The sequence below is a fragment of the Asterias rubens genome, chromosome 1 (genome assembly GCF_902459465.1).
Source record: "Asterias rubens chromosome 1, eAstRub1.3, whole genome shotgun sequence".
In the NCBI taxonomy this organism is placed as follows: domain Eukaryota; kingdom Metazoa; phylum Echinodermata; class Asteroidea; order Forcipulatida; family Asteriidae; genus Asterias; species Asterias rubens.
In genome coordinates, this window is record NC_047062.1 from 29,781,812 (window position 1) to 29,801,559 (window position 19,748).

A 19,748-nucleotide genomic window follows, 5' to 3' on the forward strand; every position below is an offset into this window, starting at 1 on the left:
GGACAGGCCTGAGGCTGGATGATTTCATTAAAACCACTATTTCTCTTTTAAACCATCCCAAGATTTTGCTGATGAGGGCATCAGTCATATTGAAACATGTTGGTGAAATTAGTGTTTGGATGCAAGAAAATGTTCTTACGTTACAGCAAATTATAACAAAACAGAATTTATGATACTTGGTTCTTGCCAACAACTCTTCAAACAACTTATAATTTGGAATTATACTCTTTAAGTTTTGCTTTGTTTCATTTTGCTGATGAGCGCTTTGAGGAAAGTTCATTCTGATTGTGCTATATAAATACTGTTAATTATTAACTCTCTAAAGTTACAATTCCCCAAATATTAATATAGGTGACTCTGCATTAATCACTGTCCAAAGTTCCCAATCTTAGTGCAATGAGCACTTTTCTGGATTTCCATTTTTCTTCTTATTATTTATTTCTATTGCTGTGTCTCTTGAAAATCTCTCACCCTGTACAGTTGTCAGCTTGCGTATTATCTGCAAATGACGGCTTATCAACTCGATATCTTTTCAGGCTGTTTGGTGAGGCTATCATCAGTCTAACCATCCAGCCAAGCTTCATTTCTCAGTCAGATAATTACTTATGTGTACACATCCTTGAAGCAATATTGTAATTGATCATCGCATAAACTCCTGTTTTTTACCCTTTTGCTTATTTCTGGGTTCCGAGAAATGCCTTGACGTCGCGCTGTTGACTCAATTCATAGAATTATTGCCGTTGCAATTTGAGTGTCTGGAAATGATCCAATCGTCTTGGACAAAGTAGGACCCTGCGAGATATTATATTCATTATTTAATCCCCTTACCACCTGCCAGGCCCTAACCATGCATAGTTTTCCCGTAATTTACAATGACAATCCTGGGCTAATGAAACGTGTATGGAGAATATCAATGTTTAATAAAAGTCAACCATGCAAATCGTTCATGACTAATAAATATGATTTTTTAATTAAAAATACATTTACGTGTGCAACTCTGGATTGCGATCAAAATAAAGAGTTTTTTTGATAATTTACATTGTATTAAAGGTGATATGAAATGACTACATAAGCAGCTACCCTCTAAATGCCCCTAATGTAAGCAGGAAGATAACAAATAGTGTGCTTGAAAAATGCAAATCTAAAGCACTTTCTTTCACCTTCAATTCCTGTCTCGTTTGGATTGAAGAATTTGGTCACAGGGATTCCTTTTTTGATTTCACGGTGCTTGGTTCTAAGAAGCTCTCTCGGTGTTTCAATTTTAATGAAACGCATCAATCATCCAGCGTTCTTCACCTATCAGCGGCTGGTCGCCGACTCGCCAAGGCGAGGTACCAGTCAAGCTGTACTCTCTCCTCTTGAAGCGTGGCATACTCAAGAGCAGCACCTAGCATCTGACAGAAACAGGTATTACTACACTTGAAAACAGATGTGACTCTTTGATCTTAACCACTGGTTAAAAAATGTTCATCTTCAGTTTGATGGTATTCATTTCCTCACGTTTGTTTCCTCGTCCACTCTGGGTTCGCACGACATGTCATCTCTGGGATCGCACGACGTGTCGTCTCTTGGTTCACACGACATCTCTGTGGTTAGCTCAGGGTGTGAAAACCTCTTGACGGTTGCCAATGTGCATTATTCATAGATCAGTGGCTTTGTATAAATTATTCACTTGCATAAATTGATTTTTGATCCGTCCTATTGGTTTAACTGTGTCATCTTGTTTGCATATTGCATAAAGTGTTCTTTTTTTCTGGAGGACTGAGAGGGGTTCATCTTTTAACCTTGTTGAATAAATTGAATGTTTCAACTGGTATGTTGGTGCAATACTGTTTGTACAACTAAAAAAGCTGGTAATAGTTCCTCCTTGAGTATACACACTCAAATTGTAAACCAGGAAATGAATGTTGTACAAAGGCAACACACAGGCTTGTTTGTGCTTCAACTTTTCTGTTAATCGGCTGATTTCCTGTTTTTCTTTTAAAGTCACCTGGAAATAGAATTGTTTTTCTTTCAAACATAAGAGTATATGCTTACGAACAATAAAACAGTTTTTTTAGTAATTGTTTGTCACCATTTATATGTTTAAAAAATATATAAAGTTGTTTCGGGGGCTGACTCCGCCTACCCCTTTTGTGACATCAATCTAGGCAGACTTTGCCTGCAATGCGTATAGTAAACACACGTGCAAAGTACATGTACGTCCAAGTCGTGAGTTGTTACATTTCAAAAAGTCTTTTTCTGCATTCAGCAGCAATACACCTGGTCGGCATTTTTTTTTTTTTAAATGTACAAACTCACGACTTGGTCCGTACATGTACTTTGCAATTGTGTTTACTCTACGCATTACAGGCAAAGTCTGCCTCGATTGACGTCACGAACAGCGCCCTCTCGGGTCGGGGTCTACTCTTAAATTTGTAAATAACATAAGAACTGATTTTGTAAAACCTTAGTTAACTGTTTATTCACATTTCACTCATCAAAACACATATATTAGTGACAAAAGCTTTATTTTGAAAAAATACCACTTCCAGGTGACTTTAAATAACAGTGCCATTAGAACACAGAAAAACACTGCCATACCAAAGTCAAACACTGAATAAAGTTACACCGAGAAACACTGTGTATACAAAATTAAAACACTGACAAAGTGACACTGAGAAACACTGTCAACTATACAGCATTCAAACACTGTAGGCCTACAAAGTAACGGTTAGTATGGTTGGGCATTTCCTCTTCTTTTATTACAAAGTTGCATGTTTGAATACAATTTGTTGACAATCTCTACAAGGTTTAAGCATGTACTGAAAAATTCACTGTTTCCTGACACATAACTTTCTCAGAATGTTAAGTCTCTCTGGAATTTTGTGAAAAAATTGTGATTACAAAAGTGATAGTTCACTAAATTTTACCGGCGCATTTCTCTATGTCTTCAAATATTTTCTTCTTCTGTTAAATTAAAATTAGAAATCTCCTTATGGAGTCACAGGAAGACACAACCTGGGATACCTCTCCTGAGGTGAACCCATGTTGTCAATTAACACCCTGGCTCACTATCATCATAAATTCCAGGCCTCAATTGAGTCATATTCTATTTCAAGGAGGCCTGGGTGTTCAGTGGAGATGATATTACAGTGGTTGTCATGAACACCAACATCAGGAAGCCTTAAAGGGGCAGATTAATCATATTTATGTGGAGTTAAAGAACAGACACATATAACTCGTCTAATGTTAAATTAATAATTACATAAACCACCTTTAACCTCTTTAAAATGGTTTGACTAATTAGAACTCCATCAAACTGCAACCGTCATTTTTGCAATGCCTTTATTTGATAGCAAACACAAATAAAGTTACTGTATGCTCCGTAGATTAATACAAATTCCCTTAAAGGCACTGGACACTTTTGTAATTACTCAAAATAATTGTTAGCATCAAAACTTACTTGCTTTGGCTTTTATGCCCCCAGTTCCAATTGTCCTCTTATTGTTCCTTTTTTATTGTTATTTGGATTCTCTGTTAGAATGGAAATACATTTTATAAAGGCAGTGGACACTATTGGTAATTACTCAAAATAATTATTGGCATAAAACCTTTCTTGGTGACGAGTAATGGGGAGAGGTTGATGGTATAAAACATTGTGAGACACGGCTCCCTCAGAAGTGACATAGTTTTCGAGAAAGAAGTAACTTTCCACGAATTTGATTTCGAGACCTCAGATTTGGAACTTGAGGTCTCGTAGTCAACCATGTAAATGCACACAACTTTGTGTGACAAGGGTGTTTTTTCTTTCATTATTATCTCGCAACTTCAATGACCGAATGAGCTCAAATTTACACAGGTTTGTTATTTTATGCATATGTTGAGATACACAACTGTGAAGGCTTGTCTTTGACAATTACCAATAGTGTCCACTGCCTTTAAAATGAAAAGAATGAAATGTTACTAATAGTCAGACCCTGTCTTATTAAAGTCCCCTCCATAGTCCGTGTTCAGATATATCCATAATGTTACATGATGATGGTGTGGGACAGCAGCTGCTACTATCAACTTGAATCATCTAAGCAGGTGCTAAAACTGATTACCACTACCAGGCTGAAGTTACCAGTCTGTTGGAATGGCCTTCTCTTGCCTTGCTTTAATACTGACCGAGATGTGATTTATGCGTATTTCACATACCGTGATGTTGGGTACAAGTATTTACCCTTGATGTTGGGGGCTGTCTTGGGAATCAGCAGTGTGGATTAATGAATGGTAAAAGTGTTTGCTGATCTGGTGGTGTGCAATGCTGTTTAGTCTCTGGATCCCCAGTTATGTCAATGATACACTGTACCACATCCAGCAGACAAATTGCTCATTTAAACTTTGAACTGTAAAAAGCTGAAATGTTTTCGTCTTTCATTTAAGTTCATTGCTTTGGTTTTTAAAATGCACATACTTTTGGTTATTACTTACAAAATTAAAGACTATAAAAAGTTACTTAGTTAATAAAGAGCAATCGAGAGCTGTTGATATTATAAAACACTGTTAGAAACGAACTTCTTTGCAGTAATGTATTTTGAATTTGAGAAAGGCATGAAGCCGGCATGAAGCCTTTCTTGATGAGCGTCTGGAAAAATGGAAGCGAAAAATTCTATGCAACAAGGGCATTTTTTTTTCTTGCAACATATATGACTAATTGAGCCCAAATTTTTACAGGTTTGTTTTTTCATGCATTTATGCTGGGATACACAAAGTGAGGATACTGGTCTTTGACAATTACCAAAGGTGTCCAGTGTCTGTAAGTGCCAAATTGAACAGGTATAAGTGCTCTCACAACTCAATGAAAAAAGAAAACCTTGTATGCTGTCACCTCACAACCGAACAAAAAAGAAACGCTTGTATATTGATGTGTACTTTTCTAGGTAGGCTGTTACTGTCAACCATGTTCCTAAATTATTTTGGTTTTATTTCCACACCATCACCTTTAATACGTGATGACAGGGTATTGGGCATAAACAGTCCATTCACACCTACTTATTATGTCATTGAAACTTCTGTTACACCAGCAATTACACCACTGCTCTTTATATGTCCCATATCTCGCTGCATAGAGAGGATTATGTAATATTTCATAATTATCCAATTGAAACTGCTGGTGTCCTTGCAGCCATTGATCAGTAATATTTAGATTGGTCTTGATGATTGCCATGGCAACAGGAAGCGTCTGCATTGTTGTATTAATATAATTTAATGTATCCCTGTTTTTTTAATGAAAACCCAAGTGACATATGTAAATACAAAATGTTCCCTCCAACCAAATTTGTTGGTTTATTTTTATCTGCTATCAGTTAAATTTGGTGAAATAGCAAATATTTTTGATTAATTTTGTTGTTGTTATTTGATTTTATTTAAAATAGTTTATTGCTTCCAAATTACATTTGCCACCGAAGGCTAAATTGTGGTCAAAGTACAAACCGTTTAAAATAGAACATTCAGAAATCAACCTAATTTCAACCAATCAGTTAAATCAGAACTTGGTGAAATGAACATTTGTTGCAAGTTTCATAAATATATCGGTCAAGAAATATAGAGGGAGCAATATGTGCCCACTGGCAAGTGAACTACAATGTATAAGGCAACTGGTTCTGCGTTACTTAAAATTGTCGAGCTCCATCTTCAAACGCAATGTTTGAACTTTGGTATTCTGATTAAAATATTCAATTGACCCCAGGTCTCATGCATTATTCGATTCTTATTGATATGAAAGCTAAGAGAAGAACAACTTCAAAGATCACACTGAATATATCGGTTTATCCACCCCCCTCCCGGTTGAAAAAAATATTTACTTGTAGTGTACAGTAAAGTAAAACGGAATTGTTGTAAGTTGATACTAAATATTTATAAAGTTATTTTCTTTTTAAAAATTTGCCCAAATCCTCTTTGCTGTAATTTTTTTGTAAATTTTTTCAAAATTCGATTTGATGATCAGTGCTGATTTATGATTGCAGCCATGGTGACTGACCCCAGAGATAGGAGAAAAGTCTAACAGAGCTTTTGGGGAAAATTTTGTTTCACACGCATCAGTTTTCTGTAATTCAAGAAGGAAGTTGTTGCTCAGGCATAGCTGTACATATATTTTCTCTGGTTATGGACTAGTTTCAAACCTTTTATGTCTGTCTTGTTTCAGTTTCTATTCTAGCAATTAAAGTCATAGAATATAAGGGTTAAAAATTCTCCCCTATCATGACATTTATGTGGGAACAAAAGACGGCGGCTTATTTTTGATAAATTATGAACAAATATTCTGATAATCCTCTTTATGTGAATGCAATATCTAATTGGAAAATGCGTTCCAACCGCACATTTTCAATTTTTAGATTTAGCAACAGAGGACAGAAACTTGTATGATGAAACTGAGATAGTTATTATCTGGCTTGCCCACTGTGAAATTTTGTTGATATTAGTTAAACTTGATGAAGGTTGAGAAGGGATTATGTATTATTTCTTCTGATTATGTAGTATTTCTTCAAAATATATAAAAGTTCAAATTTGAAATTGTGTGTTGCTGACCATTTATAGGATTACTCTAGTTTTGCCAGAGGGTTGGCCTACGTGTCTCTTTTAAATAAATGAAATAACCAATCGCCCAAGGCTGGATGAAAAATAAAAACCCAAGATGTATTTTAGTGCTGAGATGCTGTCACCCTTTCTTGGATCAGGCCTCTTGACTGCTAATTCTTACTGTGTTGTTGCGTTCATGCCTGCCTCTCTCAATGCTGGTCACTTGTATCCTGCAACTACCTCAGAAACGTTGCTAAGGACGTGTTTGTGGGTTGCCATGGTAAAACCTAATTAGCATTTTTCTCCTCCTTTCTTGGAGAGGGGAAGCTGTGGTGAAGATTCCCCCAAGGATCACGATGGGAGTGTAAGGGACGCAGGCAGTGTGAATCATATATTGGTCTCATTGTCATGGATGTGTGTGTGTGTCGTAGTGGCTGCTGAAGCTGCTGAAGCTGGGGGATCTTGTTGATAGAGACAGAAAGAGAAGACAAGAACCCAGATCATTAATCTGATCAGGAGGCAAGGACCTAGATGCATTATTGCCGGCAATCAACTATGTAGGATATTGGCCAGGTTTTGTCCCATGCATTTGGGGACATTCGACGGCCTTGGTGATTGAAAATCGAATTGATCCAGTTTGGCGACCAGCTGCACTGATTCTCATTCAGTTGTACCACCACCAGAGCACAGACTTTCTGCGGATTATTTTGCAAGGCCCAGCCATTTCATGGGTAGACACTGTGTTGCCACCAGAGTTTCCGCACACACCATCTAGATGCATGATGTGCCACATACACACATACACCGCACCGGCCATGGAAAAGATTGCAGTGGCATCGCCTGAAGGTACTAACCCTTTAACATACAGTACTTTTCTCCAGCAGCATCCACCCACCATGTGCTTTTCTTAGTGCACAAGGTCTCTAGCTAATTGAAATCTGATACCCCAATGTGCTTAGTATACACTTCAACTCACCATAATTAATTCATAACTTTAATCCTGTTTTATGTAATGAGTTGGCAACGACTGTACAAGGGCACATAGTCCGGTCAATCCAAACATGGAAACCTTTATTTGTACCACTCACAAAATTTGTATTAACTAATTCCACCACGACTGGCTTTTAAGATACTTTCTATTTTGTTCAGAGAGTGAAAACAATTTCAACATTGAGATTAAATTTGCAGGCCTGATACTTCACGAAGGCAACGAAGGCGATTGCCTCCATGCCCCCTGGTCATTGCCTTGGTGCCCTTGAAATACTCAAGTAGAAATTTACAATTCCTCTTAAAGTGCACATTACAAAGGAGAACATGCCTTGGTGCCCTTTCCCTCTCAAAAACAAAGCATACAGTCTTGAACTAGCTCTAACCCATCTTTGATTCATTGAACAAAAGCTAGATGTATTCTCAAGTGCTTCGCATTTAGAAGTGACCGGAAGCAATTCCAAACGGCCACTATTAATTTGCTGTCACTGTCATTGTGATCAGTCATTAGCTTGAGGCCTTCCCTACATGATTGTACAGTTTGTAGTTGCCGGTACTGACCGACCCAAGAGATTTTCTCAATGACCGTTCTGTCATTGTCAACATGCCTGCTACGAGAGACGCTACTATTTTGTTTTAGTCGTGCCAGGAGAAGAGCATGCAGGTTGTTTGTGTTAAAGGCACTGGACACCATTGGTTCTTACTCAAATAAACTGTTAGAATAAAAACCTACTTGGTAATGAGCAATGGAGAGCTGTTTGTAATGTAAAACAGTCCGAAGTAACATAGTTTTTGAGAAAGAGCTCACTCAAATATTATAGGACTTCAGGCGTGGAGCCTTTTAACTATGCATCTGAAAGCACACAATTTTTTCTCTCTTTCTTTCATTATTCTCTTGCAGCTTTGATGACCAATTAAGTCAACATTTTACAGATTTGTTTTTGTATGCATATTTTGGGGTACACAAAGTGAGCATACTGGTCTATGACAATATTACCAAAGGTGTCCAGTGCCTTCAAGTATTCCCAAATGAACGTATGTATAAAATTGAAACTTTTTGCTGTCCTTTCACACCACTTCAACATGGTAAATTTTACAACCATCCATGCTAAGCTAAATAAAAGCTAGGGACCCCTGCTAACTTGCTCTCATGTGAATAGGGCTTATCCTCCATGGAAGCAGATTGAATGACAGCAGTACTGTGTCTTTTTCTGTCATTTTGATCATACTGTATTCCTCGGTCTTCTTCTGATCCTTGTACACAGCCTTATTGATAAGCTGTAATTAAATTTCCAAGAAAGTCTGTGTACAAGTAACACCACAAATCACTCCATCCTTTTGTAGATTAGGTCTGTATCAAGCAGTCCATCATACTGAGTGTCAAAAAACATGTCTACAAGTAAATGAACATAAACTAGTGCGGGTCATTTAATTTCCCTTTCATCAGGTCATTTGGAATTAGTACTCTTAAAAGTAAAATCATGCCAGTTGAGTTTTACTATTATCTTTTAGAAATGCAAACTATCCTCACTACATGACTGTTCCTAAGGGATTGACAACGTGTACTTTACTTTTCATTTGACGACAACTTGTGCTATTTTTGTCAACCTATTTGTGAATAATCCATTCAGAGAGTGCCTCCCAGTTCCCCCGCCGTCTGCGACAACTTCATGCGTCATTGGCCGAGTTTTCTCAAGGCATAGAATGGATTTGCCATCTTTAGTTTGCTTGCACGACCTGAAATGTTTATTTATGAATGAACTAAAATAGGAGGCTACTATTTCATTACACAAACCAAATGTTATTTAAGTCTGTAGTACACGTGAAACAGCACTATTCAATAGGATTAGACAAATTTGCTTGATTTTTTTCGTTGAGATATTTTGTTTGAAATTAACACTATAAATGCTTGCTCACACATCGAAGCAGAAGAAAATTTTTGATTGCTACGTTAGTCATCGTGGAGAGTCCATGGGAAGTGATTGCCACAGGAATGTTGAGCGTGCGACAACTCTGATTAAACAGACATTTGATGTACACTGGTTGAATGCTGAGTAATATTGATTTGGGAGCATGCGATTCAGGCCAAGTTTAAATACAGACGGCCGGTTGCTTAGAAGAAGGCAGATGACAAGAGAGAGAGAGGCTCCAATCTTGATGGCGACAAGGGGGGATCGAGATGGTGGAGTAGGAATCATTAAAGTGCCGCTGTCACTGCTTGCGCTGCCGTCACGTTTGATGCTTTCAGTTGTCACGTGGTCGGCGTCTATTTTTAGGATGCATAAATAAAAATCGTGCTGAAAGGGAAAAGAAATAATGCAAGCATAAGTCCACTCTCGATAAGTAAGTGTTTTTTTATAAAAAACTGAATTATCAAATTGAAAGCAAATATCTGTAAATTATACCATTTGATGTATTTTTTTCTTTAAAGGAAATTATCATTATTATAAAATATATAAAAATTGTCTAGTGGACACAGTGAAATAATTATATCATATTGGTAAAAACATAATGCATGGGTTATTGATAATTTTAATAAAAAGAATCCGTACCTAAATCTAGTAAAGTAAAAAAAAGAGCGATATTAGCAGATCAGTCGTGAAAAAAAAAGAAAATAATTTGTTACTGTTATGAACTGGCCATTAGATATGTTATCCAAAACAATAAAAAAAGAAAACCTGCAATAAATAATTTGTGCGTGTACATGGTTAGTTGTACACATATCGGTGTCTACTAATACAGTGTTACAGACCTGTCACTTCAAACCATTATATTATTTACCCTCATACTTGTCCGTTGATGTTTCCTAATGCTCGGAGCAATCCATGAAATTGAATAAGCAAACATCTCTAGCAGAGGAACCCTCTGTAGTTTCACTCTTCCTCTTCTTAAAACTTAGCCCCTCCGCGATTTTCCCATCTCTTGCTGGAGTCAGTGCATTTACGCTTGTATAAAGACTACAGAATCTGCATATCGTCTTCCATAGCGGCTTGACCCGGAGGCTAGCCAAGGAATGACTTGATAGAATCTCTCTTCTTCAAGTTCTGGGCGAGAGCCGTGTCTGATTTCCAGAATAATTCATCTCAATTGGAAAGCAGAGTTAGGCATGTAGGTATGTGTAACTCGCAGCATCATTTAGCGATTGGTGCCCTGCCATCATCCTCATCGGCCCTCTGATGCTTTCCTTCCCTGAGGAGCTTTGCGAACTTGGGTTACCAACCGTCCCACCAAACTAACACTGAGGGAGTTGTCTCTAATCAGTGAACCTCCTCTACTTTCGGAAATTGAATTTCAAACAAAAATCACCACGAGAGATATCCAACCTGTTCTTAATTATATTAGTTCTTCAAAAGGATGTCTTCAATTGTTGAGCAAGTTCATAAGAGGCAAGAGGAACTGTTTTTGTGTTTGGGTGCAGGAATTCTTAGAATCTTTTTTGTTAACTGAATACACATGGTCTATATTTTTTTGTTCAGTCCAGTTCAAACCAAATCAAACATTGAACTGCATCAATGTTACAAAATGCTTGTCTAACAAAGTTTTTGCTCCAATAGCTAGTGACATAATTTGTTCCAAGTGGGGAACTGGGTTAAAATATAAACCTGTTTACAAACTACAGATGATTGACAATGTTACATATTTCAAAGTTTATGTAGGTACAGGTAACTAAAATATGAAAGGTTTGTGTAGCTTTGTACATTGAAGAAACTTGAATAAATTTCCCCCTCCAGGGGGAAAAAAAAAAAAAAAAAAAAATGAAAGGTTTTAAGCCGATTTCACGATTAGACTATTATTTTATTTGGATACGGTATATTTTATTATACATTATTGTTTGTGGTAGAACTTTCCATTTGTATACGTACTAAAATACTGTGCAGATCTTTGGCTCTACATTTCTAGGCCTGAAATTACACAGAGGCCATGGCTCATGTTGCTCCTTGCCTTTGCCTTGGTGCCCCTTAAAAGTGTCCCATAGACTTCAAAGATTTCCAATGGAACTGCCCTTTCAAAGCTGAAAATCCAGGCCTGTTTTTATGATTACATTACTTTCAAATGTCAAACAAATAAGGAGTGATAACGAATCTAAATGTTCATATGTACATATACAGGTACTGTGTGTACACCCGTACGTGAATATGTTTCTACTATTATTAGAGTTCCCATGGTAACGACAAAGCCAGTGGCAAAAAGTTGCAGGTAGTCCTGTTTATAAAGGGATAATTGATATGCACATGCATCATGCATTCAGTACTTGTTATACTATACTGTGGGTGGGGCCAGAATATATATTGTTCTCGGTTACCACAGCCATTTACATAAATGAATTAACAGGATCCTGCCTATAAAACTCACTTCCTTTGATAATCTTTCCCTGTCTGGATAAAGTTACATTCCCAGTGAATATCTGTATTGCTGTGCTGGCTGTGCTGCTGAAGCCATCATCAGCCAGTGTGTCTCTCTAGTGAGGTCCAGCACTTCCATTAGGCGTGGGTAATTGCGATATCACCCAGGCAACAAGTTGGCCAATCAGAGGGCATGTCTTATTGGCACTGCTTGATGGTTTACACTGTCATACTTTGATGAGTCAAGTCTGCAGCTTGGCTCTCCAGAAGGAAGCGCCTGAACACAGATAATTTGTGTGATAGTCATGCCAGCCTGAACTCTTGCTGCGGTGCATGGCCGGTTGTGTCGTACTGAAGTCCCAAACCAGGAATACGGATATAAAAGTACCCAGGCCATCATGGCTCTGATCCTGCCAAGCTGAAAACCATTTTGTGGAATACTTTAAAGACTTGGTTATCTTTTACGGACCATGGCCATTTCCTCTAACTGCTGTTGCCGTGAGTAGCTTTTAAATAATTGTTTCAGTAAACACAATCCTTCTTGCACTCGGTAATCTTGTAATTAGTGTACAAAGTCTGATCTTGTACAATACTTGCTTGTGCATAATATACGTAAAAGTACATACAGACTATTTACTCAACTTCAAGTACATACAACCCCTAAAAACCTAACTTTTTTGTAATGATGTTCTCAAGTTTACGTGCATCTCAAGAAAAAGGTCTTCTAAGTACATGTACATTTCTCCTGAAGACGATTAGAGCATATTGATCAAAACATTGAATTGTTAAACCATCGGTTCTTTTCATACAACCACAACTCATAGAGAGAGTTTGTATACGTATTCTTATACTATACACACTGCAAACCGGTAGATTGAATTTATAGAATAAAGCTGATACTAAAACCGTAAACAAAACTGACCATCTTGAAAAACAAAGTGCACACAAACATAATTCAAATGGCATACATTTGAGTTACGTTTGTTTTGAAAGAGTCTTAATCTTTCTCAGGATATAACACTTCTCTTTGAAAGAATACAATTTATACAGCATGTAAACAAACTAATTTTTATTACCTTGTCGTAGTTGTTTTGCAATTGTTGAAGTTCATAAAAATATGATGAACAACAAGATAATCATTCTGCGAGCCAAATGAAGCTGAGTTTGAGATAGAAGTTATTTACACAACACAAATAACTAACTACATTGTACTTTGTTTTAGATCAAATACTGTGATAGTTTGGATTGACTGATATTCACAGTTTTGCAATAAATTGGGCCCCTAAATTCAATTTATAAAAGCACACCCGTCTACAGTGCCTCTTAATTTTTCGCTAAACAAAAATTACACTGCAGTTTGTGGAAATCACCATACTGTACTTGAATTTAATTATTGAGTCATGCATTTTATTCACAATTAATGCAGTGCCATTTCAGTTTACATGCCTGCTGGCTATGCTTTATTTCTGTGGACACAACACTACGTAGTTAAAGGTTCAGGCTCCATAAGGGCTAATATGCAAACTGTGCAGGATCCGTTGTTGGTTGTAGACAAAACAGGCGATGGTACCAGCATGTTGAAATTCCTTGAACCATATTTAGAAACCTTATATTCTAAACTGGGATCTCTTTGTGAATTATTTATACCATGGTGGACCAGAAGTTCTTATCATTTAGCCACACAAGTTTGTGTTTTTTGTACGTGTGTTTCATCATTTATTGGTAGTTTCCTGGGTTTTATTGACACCATTCAAAAGCTAAACCAAGTTAACGTAATGGGTATATTTAAATTGAGTAATGAGTACAATGAAATGTTCAAGGTTCTGTCTCAGAATGGTTTTAGAAAAAACACATAAACAAATAAATTTCTTCTAAAAATTAAGGTGGAAGTGATGCACAACAACAATTAGATTTGATTTATCTGAGATGATAATTATAGAATCCTTCGATAAAACCCATTGGAAAGATGAAATTAAAGACAGTGGACACTATTAGTAATTGTCAAAGACCAGTCTTCTCACTTGGTGTATCTCAACATATGCATAAAATAACAAACCTGTGAAAATTTGAGCTCGATTGGTCGTCGGAGTTGCGAGATAACTATGGAAGAAAAAACACCTTTGTCACACGAAGTTGTGTGCTTTCAGATGCTTGATTTAGAGACCTCAAATTCTAAATCTGAGGTCTCAAAATCAAATTCGTGGAAGTTTACTTCTTTCTCGAACTATGTCACTTCAGAGGGAGCCGTTTCTCACAATGTTTTATACTACCAATCTCTCCACATTACCAGTTACCAAGTGAGGTTTTATGCAAATAATTTTTTTGAGTAATTACCAACAGTGTCCACTGCCTTTAAATGAAAAAAAAAATACCAACAACATTTTGGATGGCTTCTACAAGCAAGCCTGTTGTGTATTATAGAAGGGCTCAAATTTTACATTGGATTGCAAGCCTGAGGCCAGTGATAAAACAATGGGGCCAATAAACTCAAGTCTAACGATCTTGTGTTTGGCTTCTGATTTTGACTTTCAGTCAGATAAATACAATTCAGTTGATTATTGAAGGATACTTACCCATAATACAACTGAAATAAATATTGTCTTAGTGCTTATTTCAAATTCAAACTGTTCCAACTGTGTAGGCATTTTTCAATGATGGTGTCAATTTCCCAAAGAAGTCATAAGATCTTAAAAACATAGGGCTAGTACCAAGTTGATTGATTGATTGATTGATTGAATTTATTCGGATAAAAATACAGCAAGAACATACTCAAAATACAAACATGTACTTAACAACAGGAGAAAAGACAAAAAAAACAAGATAGAAATACTGCAGAAAATTATCCAAGGATAGCCCAAAAAAGCCAATAACTTAGACTTATTTCCATTGGGGTCCTTAGTTATTTCCATTGGGGTCCTTAGTTAGGACGAGTTGGACTAGTCCTAACTCTTTGTGAAATCCACACCTGGTCTTGTATACATCTGAGTCAGTAAATATTTTGAGCTACAACCCCTGAGATCTTGTGTTTTATTTGCCCCAAATTCGAGCCTGAATGGGGAATCTAACCTTACTACAAACATACATGTAGTTAAAATAAGTCCACAAACCAATAGCTTGAAGACTTAACCCCCCCATTATTGAGGAAATGTCCCAAGACTCTCTGGGGATGCGTGCTTAGAATATCATCTCAATTCTTAGAGAGCCTGCCTGAGAACGGAGAAGAGAACCCATCTTAGGTATCAAGAGAGTTACGATCGATTGTTGATTGGTCTCTTGAAAGGGCTTATGATCAGAGGATATTAATAATAAGCTTCTTAGCCTCCCTCTTTCCTGAAGTAAATAATAATTTATGAAAACAATAACAGTTAATACATTTAACTATAAAAATAAACGGTTCATTGAATAAAACTGAATAATTGTAATAAGATAGAATAACAGTCAATTCTGACCAAACCCTATGTGGCTGACCCTAAATTAGAAATAAACAAGATTAATTTTACTGGGAAAAGATATCATATTTTTTTCCCACAAAAGTACACATCAGTACAGAGGTTTTAAATACATAGACTTATTTTAATTTTATAACGCCAACAAAACAATCATGGTGAAGTTATTACAGCTCGTTGTTTGATCACAAAAGTGTTATTTCATGTGTGAATATACAAAGAAGGACAGTTGTGTTCAAATACCATAGCCTCTTCAAGAAAGGAAAACCAAAGCATTTAGTCTTTAGTTTGATATTTAAAAACTGGAAAGATCTTTTGCAATAGTGGTATTTTACATATAATGATAAAATCTTCATCCATTTTCATTTCATCATCATTTTTTGTTTTTACACCGTATTTGGCAAACTGTTTGCCAATGTAGGACAACTTAGAGCCTGTTATTTTTTATGTAAAATGAATGGACACTGCGATGCCTTACTAGTACAATTTTACAACTTTTATCATGGCCAAAGGGTGAGATTTCAACCAGGACTAGTTTGAGCTTAAGGGAATATCATTAACCCTAATATCCCTCAGAGGGTTGGGATTGCCAGACAAAACTGATCACCACCTTCATTTATAGTGACCCAAACTTTGCTGAGAAAAAGCAGATGAAAAATGTGCATAGTTGGCAAGCCACATGACCCTGAGCTGGAGCTTAAGGTTTCCATGGAAACAGATGCTTTATCCAGACGCAAGAGCTTGATGTGGACTGCCTGCCCACTGCTAGCAACTCAGTTCCTGGGACTGAAGCTCGGAACCGACTTTTGAGGATGAAGCCATTTGCTTGATGAAAAGGAGATTGACTGCGGCGTAATTATTGCCTTAAATCATACGCGCTTGATTCATTAGTTAGGTATGGGGTTTGGTGTCCCACCAGCGTGTGTAGATTATTAAGGGTCTTACAGTGATTAATTCTCCACTGAGCAAACAAGAAATCAGACTAATTGGATTTTGTGTTTACAACTTTTGAAGTCTTGGGCTCTTGCAGTTAGGATCCTTACATTTTACCATACAATGGTGGATGAAGTTGAATGATTTGGAACCATAGAGTTATATATAAGAACTAGAGGGCGCACGAGTGATGCTTCGTGCACAAACGCCACGGGACCGCAAGATGACAAGCGCGTCATTCTGCACGCGCGTTGAATATGAAATACACGTTTGAGTTTTTTTTATTGAATGCTCACGCGATGCTGTTTGTTCAACTTACAAAATGGCCGCACAAACACACGCTGTGAGATGCCAGTTTTGTCAACTAAGAAAATGCGTGCATGCCGGAGCGCGTATATAGGCCAGTGCGCCCTCTAGTTCTTATATATAACTCTATGTTTGGAACCCATGTTTGGTGTGTGCTGGCACTGCATGGTAGGCCTTGGTTCAGCAAAACCTTTGAGGAATGACTAAGTAAGAAAGCGAATAAGACCGGCAGGAATGCAGAATTTCAAAAGGGCAAGGCCATTTTCATATTGCAAATGGTACTTCAATCAAAAAGTAGGCAACTCCACACATTATTGGAACTTTTGAAGGTTCAACTATGTGAATGTTGAGGTTTGATTTTTGGTTTAACTCAAGTTTAATAAATGTCTGCTAGTTTTGCCTTGGGATAAAGAATATTATAAGTTATCTCACAAGCGCGAGTGGAATATGGAAAAGTATAGCGCTTCTGCGTCCCATATGCAACGAGGCCGAAGGCCGAGTTGGATATGGGACGCAGACGTGCTATATTTTCCGTATTTCCACGATATGCGTGTGATAACATATTTATCTTCAAGCAAACTTGGCGCGTGACATAGAACACACAAGACGCATGGTAGTGATATTAGCCGTGCAATATAGGTTTTTATCACCACTCCATTCTGCGAATCTGATTGGAGGATTAGCGCGTACTTGAAGATAAAATTTGATATTACCCTTACACCAATGTTTAGTTAAAAGCATTGTATAGCTTAGGCCCTACTCAGTACTTCCCCAAATTATGTGAAAAAATCCACAGGCAAATCCCACCCGAGTGATTTGCTCAAATCCCTTCCAAGCGATTTGCCTGTGGATTTTTTTTTTCATAGAACTCGGGAAAGTACTGAGTACACATCGCTTTATACACATTTGTGTATAACTGTATGGGTATATAAACAAATTATAAATTCAAGTGATTGGCTGTTCTAGTTCCAATGGACAAACAAAGGTAATCTATTGTTAAGTATTTAATGAAATGACCAGTACGAGGAAAACACCACGTAAAATATTATTGATGAGTTGTGTGTTGGTGTGAACGAGTGTTGCACTGTTGTATGAATAGGCCTACATAGTTTCTAATGATAACAAGGAAGTATAATGGTGAATAATTACATGAACTCTCAACTTGTGATGTGAATTCATCTAATTCTGGGCCCTTTTCATGGCTGTGTTTACCGTACAAGCAAAGAAGCAGGGAAGTCTGTGCTTATGTCAAACATATTTCACGGGCTAGCTAGTAATTTTGGCTTGTGCTCGTGCGTATACCTTGTTACATTCTACTCTTTACACAGCTAGTGCAGAAATTCGGTGCTTGCAAGTAAGCAGAGAATGGTGACCATAAGCACAGAATTTGGCAGTAAGCAAAGCCATTAAATTGGGCCCTGTATGGTTTATCTCTCCCATCTGTGTTTAAAAAAAAAACTGGGGAATTTAATTATATCCTGATCCCCATATCTCTTTTGGGAAAGGAAAGATGAGAACAGTGAGTTGGTTGTCAGAGCATGGTCTGCTGGTGATGGAACATCTGTCCCATTGACATCTTGTTATGCTTCTCATGCTTCTCTAGTATTCCCCCTTCATTTCCTGTACTTTATTGGGACTCAATGACACACATGCATGGGCCCCATGTCTTCTCGATGTGATTTACATGTTGTGTGGATGATGTACGCTACTATGGCACTGTTAATCTAGCGCTTCAAGAAGCGACAGATTTATATTCCGTTTTGTAGTTTTATAATTAAGACTGATAATGGATGGGCTCTGTATTTGTAGACGATTTGTTGAGGAAAATAGACCGGGCTGAGTCGACTACTAATCAATAACACTAATCCACCACCCCCCCCAAAAGGTAACAAAAATTACTCATCATATTGGAAGTCCCGAACAGATCTAGTACACATTTGATGCCGTTAATACTAACATTGCTCTGCATTTTAGTGTTTAAAACCAGATGGTTTCAAAACTTTGTTGTTATTACCATGTTTTTTGACCAAATTTATTTTGAAACTATAAATAAGTGAGACTTCTATGTCATGATAATAAGAATACAAAAACTAAATTCCTTTATCCTCTTTTAAATGTTTCCTCCTGGCTTCACAATTATAAAATATAGCGGATTATTTTCATTTGTACCCCCCCCCCCTTTATGAGTATTGTTTGAACATGTGCTCAGGTATTGCGAAACCCCGACAGTACAAATAAACACACTTTATACCTAGTCCCAGCATTGGAAGCAGACAAAGAATAACCAGATTTATTGTCTGGATTTGGAAATCCAGAATTAAACCAACTAAACACCATTTACGCAAACAGACCCTATTGTGTCCCAGTGGATTCAGAACTAGGCCTGAACAATTCCCCAATAAAAAACCTGTGAATAGCACTTTCCCCCCTCTTCATAGCCACGGGAGATTCAAAATCTCAGGTCCCACTTCACTTCAGGTGGTCCAAAGCAAAAGGAAAGTGTCATGACTTAACTATATAATGGACAATCCTTGGCTGGGTTTATTGTTAATGGAAAAAATCTGCTTAATTGGCAAATCTTGTAAATAGAGATTTCTTAGCTGGTCAGCCGGTTTATGTTTGACACGTTGATATTAATGTTAAAGGCACCGGACACGTTTGGTAATTATCAAAGACCAGTATTCTCACTTCGTGTATTGAAGTTGCAAGAGAATAATGAAAGAAAAAACACCCTTGGTGCACACAAATTTGTGTGCTTTCAGATGCATAATAAAAGGCTTCAGGTCTGAGGTATTTTATTTCTTTGAGTGAGAAATAACCTCTTTCTCAAAAACTACGTTACTTGAGAGGGAGCATTTTCTCACAATGTTTATACTATCAACAGCTCTCCATTGCTTTTTACCAAGTAAGTTTTTATGCGAACAATTATTTTGAGTAATTACCAATAGTGTCAAGTGCCTTTAAAACACAGATTAACACCCAAATTCATTTGCTATTTGGGTTTGAAGTGTATCCTTGATCAAGTTAATTGAAGTTCTGCAATTAATTGAACTTTCACTTTTTTGTGTCATTATTAAAAACTAACTACATGTAACTGCTTGAGCAGATGCGGTTCACACAGTTGTGCTTCACAGTGTGCTGAGTGCAAGCATGCACAAACCATGCTACCATGTCCCACGCTGGCATTACC

The 19,748-nt window shown here is 37.2% G+C and overlaps 1 protein-coding gene across 2 annotated transcripts in view; it reads left to right on the forward strand.

Moving 5' to 3' along the window:
• The first annotated feature begins 6,963 nt into the window (after positions 1–6,963).
• Positions 6,964–19,748, forward strand: part of LOC117288041 (forkhead box protein N3-like) — a 59,955-nt gene continuing 47,170 nt past the window's right edge. Inside the window, exon 1 of one of the 2 annotated variants that reach the window (XM_033768832.1) lies at positions 6,964–7,389. The gene's annotated coding sequence lies outside the window, so the exon portion shown is untranslated. Of the gene's footprint in view, positions 7,390–12,145; positions 12,372–19,748 lie in introns of those variants that run through there. The other variant, XM_033768763.1, reaches the window with a different exon arrangement.